Source organism: Triturus cristatus, chromosome 11, assembly GCF_964204655.1.
Source record: "Triturus cristatus chromosome 11, aTriCri1.1, whole genome shotgun sequence".
Lineage (NCBI taxonomy): Eukaryota > Metazoa > Chordata > Amphibia > Caudata > Salamandridae > Triturus > Triturus cristatus.
In genome coordinates, this window is record NC_140594.1 from 407679791 (window position 1) to 407700577 (window position 20787).

The window sequence follows — 20787 nt, forward strand, 5'->3', positions numbered from 1 at the left end:
TGGAGGTGTGAGGTTAGGAGCTTTATTAGTATATTAGTTATTATGATCTGTGAGGTTTATTGGGTGGGTGAGGCTAGAGTACTGAACCACGAGATTGCTCATGTATTTTCTTCGTTGGTATGGCTGCTTGTTTTTTTGTTATTTTTTCAAACTTTATCAGTTTTCATATCACAGAAATTAACAAACATCAGAAGAAAAAGCATTTCAGTAGTATTTACAGAGTACACACCAGAAGACTAGTACCACATGATCCCAAGCGTTACAATAGCAGAGTAACTTGTCATATCAATACGTACAGTGTTACAGAGAAACGGTAGATATGGACATTTGAAACAGCAGCTTTCTACCTGGAAATGCTTACAACTAAACAGAGTGTATGGCTGCTTGATGCGCAGCAAATGTAAATGTGGATTAAAACGGAATTGGGTTGCTTTTTGAGTAATTCTAAATACTGTCTGCCATGACTGCCAGGCCAATAGCTGTGTGAATTGATAGGTGAGGGGTTAAAAAAGAAAGGAATTTTAGTATAGAGGCTTTAATGCAAGTAGATATGCACAAGGTTGATACTGAAATGTGCATATTTTTACATAAGTTCATTGATTTATCTTCTGCGGGTGTTCATATCACTGAAACCTGGCAGACATTCAAACATGAGTGCATATTTATTGGTTAGATAAATGTGGAAATATACTAATTTCAGCTGTATTTTTCCACAAAACCCAAAATAAATATGGATAAATACAGTAAAATTAGCAAGAAATAAATATGGATAAATACAGACGGAAATGTCAAAAAAATAAATACCATAAAACCGGGAGCCCAAAATATAATCTAAGTTATCCCTAAGTAAGCGTGTAGCCCACAAAGCTGCATGCCTAACATTTTAAAATGATACATGCAATAATATATTGTTGGCATGTACCTACAATGACTAGCCCTCAAAAGCAATTTTCACTGTAAAGGGAAGTAGTTGTCCTAAGAGAAAACCTAAAGTTCAGAATAAAATCATAACTCTGCTAACTCTTTTTTGAGACAAGTTATTTGAATAATTCAAACACTATTTTTAATGTTTAATAACAAGCCAATTTAGTGGTGGAGTCAGATTTCAAATAAATATTTAGGAAAGTTGAGGGAACTGCTCATTTCACTAAACACAACCCTGGCTGGCACCCAAGCTCCCACTAGGAGCGGAAAGATTCTGCATTTTTTGATATGACTCCAAATAGTACGAGGAAGAATGTATCTGGATGTAATTTTTAGGCAATAATGATGCATCACAGTATGTATGTAATAGCTAGAACCAAGGCCGGCTTTAGGGCGGTGCGACCGGTGCCACCGCACCGGGTACTGGCTTCCTGGGGGCGCCGTGTTTGAACGTTTATTAAGCTTTTGAAGCACCTGCTGCAGCGTTTCTTTCCGTCTGCAATTACCAGGCCTCACAGAAATGTCAAGAAAATTCGTGTGATTAATTATCTTCCTGGAGAGAGATCATGGTTTTGTAAAGTTGAGGTTTTGACTTGGGTGAAGTTAGTGCAGAGGGTTAATATGCCTGCTGCAAAGAACGTGTACCAAGTAGATTACAGAGTGCGTATGATGTAAACAGAACAGCAGGTTACTGCTTTCAAAAGAGATATGCTTTTGTTACTTGCAATTTATAACTTAAAGTCCTAATATAGAATAGTGAGCTATTAACTTTCATCCTAGAACTGCATACACACTGCAAAGTATACATTAGAACATTGATTAATGTTGCAAAAAGGGTTAATTTGGCTAGAAATCGATTCTTATTATTAAAGAAAACTCCCAACTATTCTGTTTCTTTTGCGACTCTGAGTTTGTTCTTCTCCACACTAAGCACTCTTAAACTATACTGCCTACCGGTATGGATGACATGTGACGCCTACACTTTCAGTCCTTTGGCTTATGTAACATTTCCTATACACGGAGTTACACACATATGATTGATTGTCTCTGTGTAATGTGTGTGTGATGCAAAGTGCTCGGACACCCTACACTGGTATGAGTGGCGCTATGTAATTAATTCAATACATCTGAGAGAGTGTGGTTATGGTGACTTGGTCACTGTTAAAGGGTGCTAGTGAGAGAATCCCTGGTGGAGGTGGTCATTGGGGGGGCGCCAACTAACATTGTCGCACTGGGCGCCACCAGCGCTAAAGCCGGCCCTGGCTAGAACTTTTGCCAAGTAGGACTAAAGATAAATCCTTCGGAATTTTGTGTTGTATTTCACCTACTTCTTTCTGGCTTAAGGATATTTTACACATTGCAGTTACATGCTACCATGAGCTTTGAAATTGTATTGTATGCTCATCTGTCTGCTAAGTCATAAACAGTAAGACACTCAATGCACACCAATGTAGGGGTCCTCGACTGCACCACCTGTGCACACACCATTGCCACCGCTTTTACTGAGCAAGAGAGGTGATTGCTCATTCCCTTAAACACACTCCTGGCTGCCACACAAACTCCCACCAGGAGCTGAAAGATTCTGTCATACTGGATTTGGCTCAGAGTAGTATGAGGAAAGAGGTATCTGGAGGTATTATTGTAGGCAATAATGCTGTATAACAGTATGTTTGCAATAACTACATCCTTTGCCAAATGGGACTAAAGATAAGTTCTCGGAAATGTGTTGTATTGCACCTACCTCCTTCTAGCTTAAGGACAGTTTACATGTTGCAGATATCCACATGTTCTAGGGTTGGTTTACAATCATTCCCTTGTGGAAACATTTAGTTCTTTAAATTTCATGAAAGTTATACCCAGAGAAGTGCCTCTAAGAATACATCCCTGAGCTTATGGAGACTCTAACAGTTAATAAAAAGTGAGCATGTATAATGGACAACAAGATAACCAACCCAAATTCAAGCCTTAGGTGCATGAGAGAGCATGATGTCAACATGGAAAATACAAATTTAAGGCAATTGCAAAGCATCTTATCAAGTCCGGAACTCATCTTATTCCTGAAGGTTATAGCCCTCTAAATGAGCAAGCATTGGCAAAGCCAATAGGTCGCATCTATGTCAGATCTGTTGGCTTTGCCAATGCTTCTTAGCCATGTTACAACATGGCTGAAAGTAAAGAAAGAAAGCTGTATGACACAGCTAGCATTGACCTTGTCATGGCGCGTTTCTGGTTTTTCGCTTTCTGCCATGCTGCACTGAAGCCAGCACTGCTGTACAATATGGCTAAAAAAAAATTACAAATCCAATAGATCTCACTTAGGCAAGGCCAATTGGCTTTGCCAATGCTTATTTTCATTGAGCGAGCACATCTACGCCATTGAACAGGCTATAAACATGTAAACGAATAGGGTCTTAGTTAGGCATTGGCGGGGTTTTTGCTGGGTGCCTTGTCTCAAAATAGCATTAGAGGTTGATCTCTGAATTGTTCTGATAAATCTTTTGAGTGTTACTGGTTGGCTATATGCATACTATAGAAAGGGCTGGCCTTAAGTGGTGTAGATCAGTGGGATGACACTTCCATTCAGAATGCAAAGCCCTGTTCCAGATAAATAAAGAAAGGCATACATTTTAATTTTTCCAGGAGATGTTTTTTAATCACAGCATACTGCAAACAACTCTGTAGGATTCCTTTTGGGGTTCCTGCGAATCTGCATTGATCTAAAAAATGATACATTAATCTCTATAAGTCACCCGCCACCCTTTTGCTGAAATGTGAGAGCCCTATGGCATTAGCGATGGCGGTTGCCAAGAGGGATGTATCTTTGCTACTGCAAGGAGACTAGAAGGAAATGGGTGAATTAAGGCTTTTTTGTGGACAGCCTTTAAACATATCCCTGTCTCTCGATAAACTCCTTTATGGCGGCGAACATCTGTTGTGGAGACACTGATGTGCTACTTAAAGACAGCTTTCTGTAGTATGCTCCATCACCATGCTGTAAACCCATCAGCTCAGTAGCTGTCTTCATAGATGTACTCACAGCCACACTGGCACACAAACTGAACTGTTATTTGTGGAACAGCCAAATGGGCTGCAGTGAGTCAGTAGCAGCAATCTGCATAGAAGAACTTACAGCCACACTGACACATAAACTGATCTATGATTTGTGAAAAGGCCAAACTGGCTGCAGTGAGTCAGTCAATTGTAATGAGTCTGACATGGGGCACCTACCGGCCTTTCAAAGGCACAAGCCTGGTTGATAAACTGAAATTTGACCTCAGCCTTTGAATGCCCAGCAAATGTGATGAGATAAGAACAAGATGTAAATACCTGTTTATTACAGAAAACAAGTTTGCGGAAGAATACTGTAAACAAGGCTTTAGCATGGGTCAGTACGAACTCAAGCTGGACAGCCTCAAGCAAATAAAGCCAGAAAATGTGAAGCAAAAAACGTGAGTTACAAACTACAAAGCCAATGGCAATTGACGGGCAGAATGCATTCCCAGATCAACTTTCTGAAACTCCACAGGATGTCTTCCGCATACCACACAGCTGGGCTGTCTGATAGGCTGTGACCTAAAAAGGGGATATATTTGGCTATTAGTATTATTACAGTTTATATAGAATTAATTGTTGGGATAACTACATTAGGTATAATTTTCTCAATAAATACAGAAACATAGCCGATCCCAGTTCAACTGCATTTTGTATGAATTTTAGGACCCCACTGGTCTTTCCTGTCACAGGTCTGCTCCTAAATATCGAATCAACAATATCGATGGGACAGAATATTGAGGATACAATATCAAAATAAAAAAAATTGACAGGTAAGTCAAGAACTTCTATACCTAACTCCACATGTATGTGCCTATGTGGTAAATATATCTTCAAGGTACATAGGCCCTGATTACGATGTTGGACACCATATCGGTCTTGAACCACCCAACCATTGGTCGGTGGTTCAGACTGCATTATTTGGATGTGACCGCCCATTGGGCGATCGGAAACATCCATTCTACAATAGAAGCTTGTGCGGCGGGCGTAATATGCCAGCAGCACAAGCTTTCATTGTAGAATGGATGTTTTTAAACATCCCTGGACCATGTGGCAGGTACCATGCGGGGCCTGCCACACGGTGCAAGGATGTTAAAAGGTGCAGCATTGGTGCCCCCCAGGTCCCATGGCAGAGGGCCAGGGGGCCCTGCTATTTATGATTATTTATGCAGATTGATTTATTTATTTTTGCCTTAAAACTACATAACTCTGGTTATACTCATCGGATTGTCTTCATTTTGGTGATAAATTTATAAAGTAATCTGCTTTAATTTTATAAATTGGTGTCATATTTCTTTTGAGTCGTGTCAATTACTTATCGTCCATGTTGGTACTCTGAAATGTGCAACACGTTTTTCTCTAGTAAAGCCTGTCTGCTCTGTGCCACACTACCAGTACTGAGCTGGGGATTTATTAATGTGAATGCAAAGGACCTATTTGGGGTATTGTGAGAGGATTGCATAGTAAAGCCTAACTAGCCCTACTGCATAATACTCCACTTTCCCATATTGGTGTTACAGCGGTGGGATCCTGAATTTGTGTTCCGCACTACTACTTGGTCATAAGTGATTTTTGCATGAGAAGTCCACTATTGACATTAGACCCAAAAATAAATTTCTGATTTTTCTAAAAAAATGTTTTAATTGGAATTGTTAGGTCCCTGCGAAGGCCCCATTCCAAAGTAAAGTAAAAAAAAGTTAGAAAGTTCTGAAAAAATGTAAGAGTTATTGCAAAGATTTTTAAAAGATCCCAACTTTACAATAACAGGTTAGTGAACAATGGAGGCTGGAGACCTACCTGTCCTCCCAACTCTGAAGATCAATGATCTGAGAGCTTTGTGTAAAGTAAGGGGCATTGGCTATAGAGCAACAGCCAAAAGGGAGGACCTTGAAAAGGCCTTCAGGTCCTAAGAAAAAGAAAAGCTAGAGAAGGAAGGAAATTCCTCAGAAGAAGACCCTGCTGAGGGTGAGGATGATGCCTTGGCCCAAATAGAAGATGATGGGGAAGAAGATGAACACCACAATTCTCCACCCTTTTGCCAGGCCCCCTTCACCAGCAAGAAGTGAGAGAAGTCATTCTAGCAGACCCCCTATTGGTAAGAGGGTAGTAAGCCTTGAGGAAGAGCTTGATCCCCTCTCACTAGAGGAGAAAAAGATTGAACTCGCGGAAAGAAGACTAGCCCTTGAAGAAAGAAGGGTCAAGATAGGCTTAAAGCCCAAGGATGATGGTGGCAGCGATTTAAATAGGGAAAAACCCTAAGATCCCCAAAGGGATTGCCCCAAAGTTTAGTGATAGTGATGACATCGACAAGTGGTTTGAAGCCTTTGAGAGGACCTGCAAAATGAGGAGGATAGGTCACCAACACTGGGACTCTCTATTGTTGGAGTTGTTCTCAGTAAGGGTCAGAGATAGACGTCTGACCCTAAATGAGGAGGTAACAGAGTCCTGTCAGCATATGAAGAATACCTTGATAAAGGGATTTGGACTAACTACAGAAAGAGTACAGAGTGAAGTTTAGAGATACTTATAAAGGTCATAAACAGACTAGTTAGACTTTGTGGACTCTTCAGTCAACGCACTAGGAGGTTGGACAAAAGGAAATGCGGTGGACTGTTATGATGGGCTGTATAATTTAATAACGATGGAGCACATTTAAACTAATTTTACCACAGAGAAATTGCATCAACATTTGGTGGATTCTAAGTTGTCTTCTCCCAAGGAGCTGGGGAAGATAGTTGACAAATGGGTCAGAACCAGAGTGTCCAGAAAGACCCACAGTAGGAGTGACCAGAAAAAGGGTGCTCAGACTTCCCAGCTGGGGAAGGAGATGAGCAACAAACAAGTTAAAAGGAAGGAGTTCTCTGAAGGCCCCTAAAATACTACTCAGGAGGGTGGGCCCGAGACATTTCCAGTACAAATGCAAAAGGTACCAAGGTAAGAATTGGGATCCAGCAAGCAAAGGTTTTTGGGTTTGTCATGGCTGTCATCGTGCAGGTCATAAGAAAGGAGATGCAGCATGCTCAAAAAAATCCCTAAGTAGTGGACAATCCAAGGGACTGGCTAGCATAGGAGTGGGAGTAGAAGGGTACTCTGGAGAGGTCAGAGGATTCAAAGAGGCTAGTTTTCCTGGGTTCGGAGTAGGGATGGGCGGAACTCACAGAGTTTCACTATACAGAGTTTTGCGGAGTTACACAAAAGCTCTGCAAGATTCAGTAGAGTCCTGCGAGTCGCGGAGTTGCAGTATGTCACACTGCTCGCACTGATTTTTAGCATCGGGAGCTTGCCCCGCATTGTAAAATCAGCGCAAACTGCGCCATGTGGTGCTCCAGGGGGTGTTGCTTCTTTCTGCTGCTCTAGTTGATTTTTTTTATTCGAGCGGCAGCTTCCATACCGCGAGTGGCAGCTTTCTTGATGCAAACACTAGCGATCTGCCTTAATCGCCCACGTTGAGAAGTCTCGCTTGCACTCACCAACTTACCGTTGGTGAGTCGAATGGGTGAAAAAAGCCACGCGGTGGTTGGTGGAATTTTTCTGAAACTGTGTGCTCAAAGATGAGTGCGGAGTGGTCAAAAGTCAGCAAACTTCCCCATCACTAGTGGGGAGGATATTGAAGCCCTGGCTTTCTTACCACCAACCTTGGAAAAGTATAGGCAACGGCCAAAGATCAATGGCCTGAGGTAAAGGCTCTGAGAGATACAGGAGCCAATAACTCTATGGTGGCAGCTAGACTGGTTTCCCTAAACCAAATGCTCCCTGGTATTAGTCACCAGGTTACAAATGCTGACAATGAAACTAAGCTCCACCCAATGGCCGTGATGAACTTAAAATGGGTAGGTGTTACTGGCCCAAAGAAGGTGGTTGTGTCTCCTGCCATCCCAGTGGAGTATCTGTTGGGAAATTATCTTGAGACTTCTACATGGACAGAGGTGGAGATGAAGGCTCATGCAGAAATGCTGAACTTCCCTGAGTGGGTGTGTGTTACTGCCAGAGCACAGGCAGCATGTCAGGGAAGTCATGGGAACTTGGATCCTGAAACAGTGGACCAAGTTACCCAAAGCAAAGGAAAAGCAAGTAATTTGTTATGGCTAAGGCAACTTCTAAGAGGGGTCACAAGACTGGGGGGGGGCTTCTCCTGAGGGAGATGCCCTGGTGCCTGAGGTGGGAACTGCAGCAGATTGAGTCCGGCCTGACCTGGTAGAACTCTTAAGTGCAGGGAGGCCGTTCAGAGACTACCTATGCCAATGGCAAAAGCAGTGCCCTACTCTTGAAAGCCTTAGGCAGCAGGCTGCAAGGTAAGCAGAGGGAGATGTCAGTGCTACCCACAGGGTCTAGTGGGAGGATAGGCATCTGTACACTGAGGAAACAGTGATGCCTGTGTGCACTCTATTCTAAATATGTTAATCTAGAGTTCACAAATGTTTTATCACAATGTTGTGTGCATCCATGCCTGGTGCCTGGTCCCTGGGCACTTTATGCAGAACTGTATACCAGACTGTGGGAGGAGCACCTTCCCACCGGAGGGAGCACAACTTCGAACAGCAATAGTCAATTGCTTTCCTCCAATTTAAGGTGCTCCTCCCACAGAGCACACATGCGTCACTGTTTCATTATTGACAATTTGGGTCCAGTGCTCTTCCTGGTGCGCACCAACAACCAAAATGTAATTCGAAGAAATTGCACTCTTAACCACCAACTAAGCGGACACCTTAGCCTTCTCAGCTGAAGCTGCCAATGAAATCTATGGCCTGGTGCAGGAGGCTAGACACTACAGTCCCAATATATCTTCTGTTACACAGTTACTTAAACAACTAGAATATTTGAGCAAAAAAGAAATCAACCAAAGGCTCCACGCCTCGACTCTTATACAATATCATAAGACAAAAAGAATTCCCTGGGGATTACGTATAGCACTAAGACCCATGTTATGCAAAACCAATAAGCGTTTTATGGGAAGATGGTATCAAATTTTGAACAAATGCTCATTGGACCTGATCCTGCTGATTGTAGAAGAACTTTCACAGATCCTTAAATGACTGGAAGAAGAAATTAATACCATCAAAGAAGAGTTATCCACTAAAGTTCCTGAAAACTGGGAGAGTCTTAAATTCTCAGCTTGATCGCTACGCCAAGGAGATCCATGAACGGAATATAAAGAAATACCGCAGAGACACCATAGACTATAAACTTGATGACGTTTACACTTGTGCAGAGATATATAACCAACGAAAGTGGCAAAAACAACCCACATCAGGATCATCACAAGAGAGCGTGGTATCAGAAACAGATGTAGTCCAGCATAGAGCATCGGTTGCCAGAAATGGTCAAACTCCCATTGATCCTGCCACAGGAGGCCCGCAAACACCCAAGGCTAATTTTTTATCCATCAGTCCGGCGTCCAATCAACCACCGGACAAAAACGTGTCAAAACAAGGAGGGGCGAAAGGATCAGATCCAGAGTCCGACAGACTGCTGAGGAGCAAGACCAAGATAACCTAGTGATTAACATTTCTAAAGTCTTGCTATCCCGTGCTCAAATAGCGGTATTAAACAAAGGAACCTCTTATGTACCAGCATACAGGACGAATGTGGCAGAGACTGAAATCGCCTTATTTAAGTTCACCAGAATTTAACGTTTGAAACACTTTTTCAGTACCATTGAAGCATCTCCTACCATTTCTTTAGTATCTGATTCACGAGAATTTAAACCCAAAAGTTCGTTCTGGGCTCCGATATCGCATAAATCAATTGACACCTTTGAAAGACTTGTTAAAGCCGATTTCAACCAGATGGATTACTGGAGCAACAAATGCATACATTTCACTGGTAAAGAATGGAGCACACTCAAACAGCTTGCCAACAACAAGGATCTCACTTTTCTTAAAGCCGATAAAGGTGGAGCGTTGGTGGTTTTAGACACCTAATTCTATGAACAAAGTGTAAAGGGTCATATAGAAGACTCCCACACGCAGATGCAGATTTAGCCGAAACTACCATCGAAAAATTTGCTAAAAAATATCATCAACAAGGTTATCCTAAAAATATCATCGGCGAGGCAATTAAACGAGTCTCTGAGCTTTCTAGAGAATCCTTGTTACGTGGCAGTTTACCTAAATGGTCTGATTCCATAATATGTGTCCTCAAGCATTCTATCCAATCCATGGCGATAAAATCCATTATCATGCGACATTGGAAGATTATTCAGGCAGAGACGGATTTCAAACAAATATTCCCGCAACGTCCAAACTTTGCCATGCAACGCTCACATAATTTGAAAGAACTTTTGGCCATTAAACAAGGAAAGGAATCTGAAAAGATAGATCAAAAGGGGATGCAAAAATGCAGGAATTGCATACACTGCAACAATGTGATGGTCGGTAACTTGTTTGTACATCCAACCAAAGGCACTAAAATCAGACTGCGTCATTCTAGTACACGTGACACAACAAATGTCATCTACGCACTTAAATGCCCATGTGGCAAAATATATGTGGGTAGAACTGAAAGAAAAGTCAAAACCAGAGTCGGAGAGCATAAAAGTAGCATTCGCACACAATCTGCTAAATCCACTGTTGCCATGCACTGGATGGAGGCAAGACACAATATTTCCCAATTACAGTTTACCATTTTGGAAGTAGTGAGACCTAAACCTGAAACTTATCCTCAAAAAATGCTGGCAAGGGCAGAATTCTTTTGGACTAAGAAATTACAATCAATGCAACCGATAGGGTTGAATGACAGCCTTGAATACAGTTGTTTTCTGTGATGACAGAATATATTCCGATCTGTTTATTTTCATTTCTTATGTTTGCATGCAGTGATTCATAATAGGTCATTATTATTGTCTGTTTTACAGCTATTTGTGACTGTGTTTAAGGTTCTCTGATACCTTCATTACTGTGGTCATTGTAGTAGGGGTTACATTTACGGATCTTTTTGTCTTATTTTTTTCTCCACACTAGCTGGGAGTCGGATTACACTCACCGTAAGATTGTCCTTATAGAGATCACGTTTAGAGGGTGTACACTTTTTTAACTTCGTTACACGGTCTTTACCACTGCACCATGTTCGGGACCTATTTTTGGAATAGGCGTTCTCAAGCGCGAGTGTTGTTCGCAGCACTGTCTATCCGCTCTCCTTTTTTTATTTTAACTTTTTTTAACCTTAACTTTTTTTCTACCTTAACTTTACTTGCTAACTTTCAGCCTCAGCTCATGTTTTAGTAATTTTGAAGCTACTGCTTTAAGCAGTACGCTCTACGTGAGTATTTATCAATACGTCTCTTCCCGCTACAATTACTTTCACCATGACTCGGGAACAGGACCGACATTAACTTAGTAAGCTGCAAGCATGCTCTTTCCGAGCTGGTAGTATCCTTCAGATTATGCATTTTAAGGAGCTTCGCTGTTAGTCGCTCAGCACACTTTGACCGCATACAGAGCACGTATTGTTCCCTTAATGTTTAGCACGGTAACTGAACTGCCATCGGCACGTTAACCAATACGAGAAAACTATGTTTTCTTTCTTTCTCTTTATCTTGGTAGCACTTTTTCAGCTTTGCGCCAGTGTTTACGGCACCCTTGGAATCCAAGGTTAATTAGTCACCAAACCTAAGAGGTTTAGTTTTCACAATTTGTTTTTAGCACAGCAGTGATGTAGCTCAGATTTCATCTGGATTCAGGCATTGCTTTAGTTTTGTGTTTCAGACAGACTGCATTTAAATTGGCACGCAGATTTTGGTGCAAGTGGAAAACACATGAAACATGAGATTATAAAATGAGGCCTAGTCAAATGCTTTTTAAAAGTGGCATTTTTGGTGCAAAGCAAAGTGAAAGACATAAAATGAGGCCTGGTCACAATGCTTTCAGTCTGAAATGCTTGTGCTGAATTAACATGTGTTTTTGCCGTGTAGAGAAAACTCGTGATTTCAGTTTCCTCTTTAGCTTTGAAGATAAAATAGATTGTGTGTTCTCTCCTCCCAGCTTCTTTTCCCTTGTAAATTACACTCCCTGTTCCTGTCTCAAAAGACTTTGACTTATGTGCATATTTAGACAATACATATTCAGTTCATAACACATCTTTTTATAATGTGTATTAAATTAATCAACCATGCACCATCACTACACGTGGGGCTAAAGCATTTTGCATGTAAAGCTATCTAAAACATTAGAGCATGTTGCTATGAGTATGTATTAACTGTGTGCGCTTTGAAAATTTGCACTGGTGCATGTTTTATGCTATGTTGTACATTGCACATTTTTGCATGTTATGCACAATAATAGAAAAGCTGCTTTAAACTAATAGCTTTTGCTAAGTAATAAATAATACAAGGTATTAGTATAGAGGAGGTAAACAGAATGGGTTTTTATTTAGTAAATTAATACTCTTCTTTCTGTTAAAGGCTGCCTGTGAATCCAGAAAGGCTGTGAATTGTGCTGAAATGAGAGACGCATGCGCAGATTATACCAGCTTGCCTCAAGTGAAGACCTGGTTCAAGGCCACTGTGTACTGTAAATTCTTGTTACCCTGCCAATGTACCAGTGTTTGTGGAATGTGTTTATCCTGCGTGCGATGTGACAGGAAGCAGGAAACTGGACTGATACATTTTTCCTATTTTGGGGCCAATTCCGATTCCGGTCGCAAATCGTACCGACCGACACGGACCCGGACTGGATTCCGACCGACACGGACCAGCGCCGTACGACCCGTGCAGTACGATGCAACGCGTGTGAATTACAACCGACACGTACGGAATACAAGCCGTACGACCGAGCCGTAGGGAAAATAGTGAACCGGCCAGAAAACCAACGCGATTTTCACCGACCGACACAAACCCGGAATGAACCCGACCCATGATGTCCGACCTGCGCAGTACGATGCAATGCATATAAAACCAGACTCGCACGGAGAACAAGCCGCATGACCGACACGCACAGAAAACCGGGCCCACAAGTAATACAGATCTCCGCGACCAACGCATATCAAACACAGAAGATAGGCAGCGTGAACGAGGCGGAGAAGCCCGCATGAGCCAACATCAGAGTCCGTTTCCGTCAGATGAACGTCTCCTTCATGCCTACAAAACCCAAAGGAAAAAAGACAATAAAAGGACCAAACAAGAAAGGACAAAGCCAATAAATATCAAATTTAAAAAACCTGGGACAGAGACACACCCACAACTCCAACTATATAAAGGACTACAATCACTACCATGATCCCTTGCAAACAGGAGACACAGCCAGCAGCAAGCACCATTACACAGCAACCACAGACACACTCAGAACTCACCCATCACACAACTCACACACCATCAGCACCTCATCCAAAAGCACACACACATACAGCCAGCAAAACCAACACCAACCCACCCTCACTTGCACCCTCACACACACATCCCTCACCACCACCACCCATCACCATGCCCCCAAAGAAGAATCCAAAGTTCACAGATAGTGAGCTAGAAGTGCTGGTAGACGGGATCATCAGAGTAGAGCCACATATGTTTGGTACATTGGTCCAAAGGACCCCCATGTCACAGAAAACCAAGATGTGGGCGAGGATTGTGGACAAGGTGAATGCTCAAGCACCAGCAAGGCACACAAAGGACGATATCCAGAACAGGTGGTATGACGTGCGCAGGAGGGTCAAGAAACTCATCGAAAAAGATCACGCCCTGGGTCAGTGCACCGGCGGTGGCCCTCCTGCCAAACCAGTCTACTTCAGTACCTGGGAGGAGAAGGTGTGGGACATCCTACCACCAGAGAGTGTCCATGGCAGACATACCAGAGCCTGGTGAGTACACAAACAACATACCCAAGATTGTGTGGCAAGGGGACAGTGAAACCATGCACCGCAAGCAAGGCTACAGTAACCAATAGATGATCATCCCAAGATGTGTATTCCAGTCAGACAAACACAATACCTGACATCTCATAGTGACTTGGAACTGTGTCATGACATGCACCAACTTCAAAACAAATAGATCAAGCCAGTGGCACAAAGCTAAATCGACACTGCCAGACAGTTTGCCACCACAAACACACTACCTCACAATGCAGCTGACTGACAGGAAGGAATAGTGGGGATGCAGGTGAAGTGAGTGTATCCAAAAGCATGATGGGGTCTGTAGTCACTGATAATGCTCCCCCTCCTGATTGGCCCATCAAGACCTCTCTGAAACATGCCCACATCACAGGGAGTGGAAAATGACTGACAAGATGGCTGACACTGGGTCCTGCTGTGGGGAGCACAAGGCCCTGGTAGGGCATGTGCGCAAATCAGAAGCAGGACACCACTGACTGACATCCTGGAAGACAACTTGCACGCCCTACAATGGAAGGACGTTTCATGATGGGATATCTGTCCGGGTGGAAAGGAGGACTGACAGCTCTGACCATACTTACCAGCATATGGAGACACACCCCCCCTCAACACAAACTCCACACAACTCACCGGGTAGAATGCATTGACCCACACCTCTGTGAAATATCAGCAAAATATACCACCTACTGGGTGCTGCTGTGTGAAGCACAGGGGCTCTCTTTGGACTTGTGGCCAAATAAACACCAGGATTTCACAGTCAGCCATCTTGCCATTGCTGTCACACCCCCTCACAGGAAAGCAGAGTCAAGAGGGAGGAAGTATGGGCATGCTGGGAAGGGGGTTGTAGCCAAGAGTATGATGGGAGTCGCAGTCACAGACAATCTACACCCACCCACATGGACCAGCAATCATACACTGAACCATGCTCGCCTCACAGGGAGTGGGAAGGGACTGACAAGATGTCTGACACTGGGCTCTGTTGTGGGGAGCACAAGGCCCTGCTGGGAAATGGGCAACAACAAACACCAGCACTTCACAGTCAGCCATCTTGCCATTGCTGTCACACCCCCTCACAGGGAAGCAGAGTCAAGAGGGAGGAAGTATGGGCATGCTGGGAAGGGGGGTGTAGCCAAGAGTATGATGGGAGTCGCAGTCACAGACAATCTACACCCACCCACATGGCCCAGCAAGCATACACTGAACCAAGCTCACCTCACAGGGAGTGGGAAGGGACTGACAAGATGTCTGACACTGGGCTCTGGTGTGGGGAGCACAAGTGTATACGTTTTTATGCCTCTTAGCTGACCTTTCTTATTTTAAATGGTAAATACTCACAAAAATCAAAATAACAACACAAACAATTTTCCCCATAAATACAATGTCTACACACAAATATTGCTTTTTTTCCTTTGTTTTTTTTATTTTAGTAAGAAGCAAAAAGTTTTTTTTGTATATCAAAAATATGTTCATATTACATTTCCTTTTTTTTGTACTTAACAGAAACTCTAAAGATGAATAAATATAAGTGAACAATGATGTGAATAACTATTACCTTGGTGTCAAAGAACTACTATGAACCATTGGAAGTGCCCCTCATCAAGCAAACATAAATATCTTCATTCACAACTAGCTATCTGATCTTGTGTCACAACAATCATACCATACACAAAGAAATATACACACAGGGAATTGTAAAAACACACAACTGGATAGATATTTTTACACATTAATCTTACAAACTGTCGAGTTTTACTTTGATGACATTAACAACAGGCTGGATTTCTTTTCTCATTGGGTTATAGTTGATCCATTTAGTGCTTGTTGTCCAGTTGTGAAATAGCTGGTCTACGTACGTTTCGGTGAAAGTGTAACTATGATCACCTTCCTCAGGACCATCAAAGAGTAAAAAGGGAGAGAGGGGACTTTTATTCTGAAAATATAAACACATTATATATAAGATATAGGGAAAATTGAAGTACTCAATGTTTCATTTATAGCAACTATTTGGATCTATTTATTTAAAATTGCTTATACATGCAGGTCTCAGCAACGAAAGAGAGAGGGAAACCTTCCAGGTGGAAGAAGATAGAAAGTGAGTTCACACCCATTTGTGATGTAGAGAGCTCTATTTAACGTTTAGAGACAGAAAGCCATATCAATCTTGATTTAATACACCCATTGGTTGAGAGGAGAAAGAATAAATTAGCCCAAATACCCTACGTTAGATTGAAACTAATTGTTACTAAAAAATACCTGTTTGCAAAAGACAAGTGGTCATTTTATGTCTTAGTAGGCCTTAGATGCCGATTCTTTTAGGGCGTCTGTCATATGGGACTTGATCCAGTATCGTCCTGATCTGTTAATGGTTAAGATAAAAGTCAAATACAGGACGAATGTGGCAGAGACTGAAATCGCCTTATTTAAGTTCACCAGAATTTAACGTTTGAAACACTTTTTCAGTACCATTGAAGCATCTCCTACCATTTCTTTAGTATCTGATTCACGAGAATTTAAACCCAAAAGTTCGTTCTGGGCTCCGATATCGCATAAATCAATTGACACCTTTGAAAGACTTGTTAAAGCCGATTTCAACCAGATGGATTACTGGAGCAACAAATGCATACATTTCACTGGTAAAGAATGGAGCACACTCAAACAGCTTGCCAACAACAAGGATCTCACTTTTCTTAAAGCCGATAAAGGTGGAGCGTTGGTGGTTTTAGACACCTAATTCTATGAACAAAGTGTAAAGGGTCATATAGAAGACTCCCACACGCAGATGCAGATTTAGCCGAAACTACCATCGAAAAATTTGCTAAAAAATATCATCAACAAGGTTATCCTAAAAATATCATCGGCGAGGCAATTAAACGAGTCTCTGAGCTTTCTAGAGAATCCTTGTTACGTGGCAGTTTACCTAAATGGTCTGATTCCATAATATGTGTCCTCAAGCATTCTATCCAATCCATGGCGATAAAATCCATTATCATGCGACATTGGAAGATTATTCAGGCAGAGACGGATTTCAAACAAATATTCCCGCAACGTCCAAACTTTGCCATGCAACGCTCACATAATTTGAAAGAACTTTTGGCCATTAAACAAGGAAAGGAATCTGAAAAGATAGATCAAAAGGGGATGCAAAAATGCAGGAATTGCATACACTGCAACAATGTGATGGTCGGTAACTTGTTTGTACATCCAACCAAAGGCACTAAAATCAGACTGCGTCATTCTAGTACACGTGACACAACAAATGTCATCTACGCACTTAAATGCCCATGTGGCAAAATATATGTGGGTAGAACTGAAAGAAAAGTCAAAACCAGAGTCGGAGAGCATAAAAGTAGCATTCGCACACAATCTGCTAAATCCACTGTTGCCATGCACTGGATGGAGGCAAGACACAATATTTCCCAATTACAGTTTACCATTTTGGAAGTAGTGAGACCTAAACCTGAAACTTATCCTCAAAAAATGCTGGCAAGGGCAGAATTCTTTTGGACTAAGAAATTACAATCAATGCAACCGATAGGGTTGAATGACAGCCTTGAATACAGTTGTTTTCTGTGATGACAGAATATATTCCGATCTGTTTATTTTCATTTCTTATGTTTGCATGCAGTGATTCATAATAGGTCATTATTATTGTCTGTTTTACAGCTATTTGTGACTGTGTTTAAGGTTCTCTGATACCTTCATTACTGTGGTCATTGTAGTAGGGGTTACATTTACGGATCTTTTTGTCTTATTTTTTTCTCCACACTAGCTGGGAGTCGGATTACACTCACCGTAAGATTGTCCTTATAGAGATCACGTTTAGAGGGTGTACACTTTTTTAACTTCGTTACACGGTCTTTACCACTGCACCATGTTCGGGACCTATTTTTGGAATAGGCGTTCTCAAGCGCGAGTGTTGTTCGCAGCACTGTCTATCCGCTCTCCTTTTTTTATTTTAACTTTTTTTAACCTTAACTTTTTTTCTACCTTAACTTTACTTGCTAACTTTCAGCCTCAGCTCATGTTTTAGTAATTTTGAAGCTACTGCTTTAAGCAGTACGCTCTACGTGAGTATTTATCAATACGTCTCTTCCCGCTACAATTACTTTCACCATGACTCGGGAACAGGACCGACATTAACTTAGTAAGCTGCAAGCATGCTCTTTCCGAGCTGGTAGTATCCTTCAGATTATGCATTTTAAGGAGCTTCGCTGTTAGTCGCTCAGCACACTTTGACCGCATACAGAGCACGTATTGTTCCCTTAATGTTTAGCACGGTAACTGAACTGCCATCGGCACGTTAACCAATACGAGAAAACTATGTTTTCTTTCTTTCTCTTTATCTTGGTAGCACTTTTTCAGCTTTGCGCCAGTGTTTACGGCACCCTTGGAATCCAAGGTTAATTAGTCACCAAACCTAAGAGGTTTAGTTTTCACAATTTGTTTTTAGCACAGCAGTGATGTAGCTCAGATTTCATCTGGATTCAGGCATTGCTTTAGTTTTGTGTTTCAGACAGACTGCATTTAAATTGGCACGCAGATTTTGGTGCAAGTGGAAAACACATGAAACATGAGATTATAAAATGAGGCCTAGTCAAATGCTTTTTAAAAGTGGCATTTTTGGTGCAAAGCAAAGTGAAAGACATAAAATGAGGCCTGGTCACAATGCTTTCAGTCTGAAATGCTTGTGCTGAATTAACATGTGTTTTTGCCGTGTAGAGAAAACTCGTGATTTCAGTTTCCTCTTTAGCTTTGAAGATAAAATAGATTGTGTGTTCTCTCCTCCCAGCTTCTTTTCCCTTGTAAATTACACTCCCTGTTCCTGTCTCAAAAGACTTTGACTTATGTGCATATTTAGACAATACATATTCAGTTCATAACACATCTTTTTATAATGTGTATTAAATTAATCAACCATGCACCATCACTACACGTGGGGCTAAAGCATTTTGCATGTAAAGCTATCTAAAACATTAGAGCATGTTGCTATGAGTATGTATTAACTGTGTGCGCTTTGAAAATTTGCACTGGTGCATGTTTTATGCTATGTTGTACATTGCAAATTTTTGCATGTTATGCACAATAATAGAAAAGCTGCTTTAAACTAATAGCTTTTGCTAAGTAATAAATAATACAAGGTATTAGTATAGAGGAGGTAAACAGAATGGGTTTTTATTTAGTAAATTAATACTCTTCTTTCTGTTAAAGGCTGCCTGTGAATCCAGAAAGGCTGTGAATTGTGCTGAAATGAGAGACGCATGCGCAGATTATACCAGCTTGCCTCAAGTGAAGACCTGGTTCAAGGCCACTGTGTACTGTAAATTCTTGTTACCCTGCCAATGTACCAGTGTTTGTGGAATGTGTTTATCCTGCGTGCGATGTGACAGGAAGCAGGAAACTGGACTGATACATTTTTCCTATTTTGGGGCCAATTCCGATTCCGGTCGCAAATCGTACCGACCGACACGGACCCGGACTGGATTCCGACCGACACGGACCAGCGCCGTACGACCCGTGCAGTACGATGCAACGCGTGTGAATTACAACCGACACGTACGGAATACAAGCCGTACGACCGAGCCGTAGGGAAAATAGTGAACCGGCCAGAAAACCAACGCGATTTTCACCGACCGACACAAACCCGGAATGAACCCGACCCATGATGTCCGACCTGCGCAGTACGATGCAATGCATATAAAACCAGACTCGCACGGAGAACAAGCCGCATGACCGACACGCACAGAAAACCGGGCCCACAAGTAATACAGATCTCCGCGACCAACGCATATCAAACACAGAAGATAGGCAGCGTGAACGAGGCGGAGAAGCCCGCATGAGCCAACATCAGAGTCCGTTTCCGTCAGATGAACGTCTCCTTCATGCCTACAAAACCCAAAGGAAAAAAGACAATAAAAGGACCAAACAAGAAAGGACAAAGCCAATAAATATCAAATTTAAAAAACCTGGGACAGAGACACACCCACAACTCCAACTATATAAAGGACTACAATCACTACCATGATCCCTTGCAAACAGGAGACACAGCCAGCAGCAAGCACCATTACACAGCAACCACAGACACACTCAGAACTCACCCATCACACAACTCACACACCATCAGCACCTCATCCAAAAGCACACACACATACAGCCAGCAAAACCAACACCAACCCACCCTCACTTGCACCCTCACACACACATCCCTCACCACCACCACCCATCACCATGCCCCCAAAGAAGAATCCAAAGTTCACAGATAGTGAGCTAGAAGTGCTGGTAGACGGGATCATCAGAGTAGAGCCACATATGTTTGGTACATTGGTCCAAAGGACCCCCATGTCACAGAAAACCAAGATGTGGGCGAGGATTGTGGACAAGGTGAATGCTCAAGCACCAGCAAGGCACACAAAGGACGATATCCAGAACAGGTGGTATGACGTGCGCAGGAGGGTCAAGAAACTCATCGAAAAAGATCACGCCCTGGGTCAGTGCACCGGCGGTGGCCCTCCTGCCAAACCAGTCTACTTCAGTACCTGGGAGGAGAAGGTGTGGGACATCCTACCACCAGAGAGTGTCCATGGCAGACATACCAGAGCCTGGTGAGTACACAAACAACATACCCAAGATTGTGTGGCAAGGGGACAGTGAAACCATGCACCGCAAGCAAGGCTACAGTAACCAATAGATGATCATCCCAAGATGTGTATTCCAGTCAGACAAACACAATACCTGACATCTCATAGTGACTTGGAACTGTGTCATGACATGCACCAACTTCAAAACAAATAGATCAAGCCAGTGGCACAAAGCTAAATCGACACTGCCAGACAGTTTGCCACCACAAACACACTACCTCACAATGCAGCTGACTGACAGGAAGGAATAGTGGGGATGCAGGTGAAGTGAGTGTATCCAAAAGCATGATGGGGTCTGTAGTCACTGATAATGCTCCCCCTCCTGATTGGCCCATCAAGACCTCTCTGAAACATGCCC